Genomic DNA, 1,757 nt, shown 5'->3' with positions numbered 1-1,757 from the left:
AAGGGAAGGGGAAGGGGAAAGGGAAGGGGAAAGGGAAGGGAAGTGGAAAGTGAAGGGAAGGGGAATGGGGAAAGGGGAATGGGGAAAGGGGAAAGGGGAAAGGGAAAAGGGAAGGGAAGTGGAAAGTGAAGGGAATGGGAAAGGGAAGGGGAATGGGGAAAGGGGAATGGGGAAAGGGGAATCGGGAAAGGAGAAAGGAGAGGCAAGGCAAGGGGAAAGGCAAGGGGAAAGGCAAGGCAAGGGGAAAGGCAAGGCAAGGGGAAAGGCAAGGGGAAAGGCAAGGAGCCCACAGAAATGCAGAAATAAGTGGTAGATCTGTGCTAAAAATGATGGTGTCCTCAGGATTTCCTCTATTCGCTCTCTACTAGCAGAGACCCCTCCACGTAAGCAAAGGTCTCTTAACTTCTTTACAGCAAGCCAACTGAGCATCTGGTACAAGAGTTGCTGAGGCTGTGGGCTTAGGCTGTCTCGTTGGGCTTTGGAACAGTGCTTTGTTGCCTCCTGAAAGGATAAAATGGCATTGAAACATTTTTGGCTTTTGCTTGATTTGTCCAAAGAGTATTTAAGGAGAGGTTTCAAAATGCCAACAAAATCTAACAAATTCTAATATCACAACAGTGAAAGGATGCCCTTTCAGTGGCATGGACCTAAAAGTGGTTGAACAGGTGGGAGAACCCCTGGGCAGTGAGGAAATTCTGGAAAAAATATAATGCACGTTATGATTTAATGTCAGATATGGAGAATGTACCATACGGTACAATCCTGAGTGACTAGGAAAAGAAGCAGGAGCCTTCATTCTCTCACAGCACCAAGCTGTACATTTTCACAGTGGAATCAAATGAGGACTAAATGCAGAAGAAGCGGAGAAAAAATATTCAGGCAAATAGTATCGACAAATGAACAGCTGATAAGAGGGTGATAGTCAATGTCGTTATTCCTGATGTGGATTATTTCTTCCAGGTTATGAAAAGCAGGTTAATATTTGATCTCATATCAATACATATTCCATATAAAGATTATTCTGGAAAACATGTCTTGTCATGGCCGTGAACTTACTGTGATAGTTTACAGTAGAAATTGACTGGGAATCTGAAGAATTTCACTGCAATTAATTATGTGAATACACTGATAACCACTCCCTATTGTAGGTGTATTGTCAAAGGTGATGTTACTGGCAGGTATTTAAAATATGTAACTTGTGAATTTAATATTATCTCTTCTGGACTCTGTTTTACCATTATAGTAACTGGATGGCATTGATTTTTTCCATCTCCTGCTGCTTATCTCAAGCGCTTTCATTTCGCTTGCCTTATTGATCTTCATGTTCCCTTCATACATCATCTCACCGGAAGCTGGTAATAAATCAATGATGTGCCTCTTAAATATATGCCCTATTGTAATCCTCTGGAAGAGTCACTCAGAGCTCTTGGTGGCTATTGGACACATTTAAATAAGAGAAAACGTCTTTACCTCATCTCTTACTCTTGGATGTGAGACCTGTACAGTCATTTTATTGAGCATATGTGTTTTAAATGACTGCCATAATATGGACTTAAGAGGAAAACACTGAAGCAAACTAAAGAGATCTCAGTGTGAGTTTTATATCTTAAATAGTTCCATTTTTAGTGACTCATTTCCTAATCTTCTGCCTGTAAGTTGCATGCTTTCTCGCAGTCCCTCTTCTTTCCTACATCCAGAAAGACTGAAAGCTTTTCTGGACATCCTTTCTTATTTCCTGCTTGCATTGCCCATAGTGT

Source organism: Lagopus leucura, unplaced genomic scaffold (genome assembly GCF_019238085.1).
Source record: "Lagopus leucura isolate 7727_CA_CO unplaced genomic scaffold, USGS_WTPT01 Super-Scaffold_100157, whole genome shotgun sequence".
NCBI lineage: Eukaryota > Metazoa > Chordata > Aves > Galliformes > Phasianidae > Lagopus > Lagopus leucura.
This window is presented reverse-complemented; position numbering follows the sequence as displayed.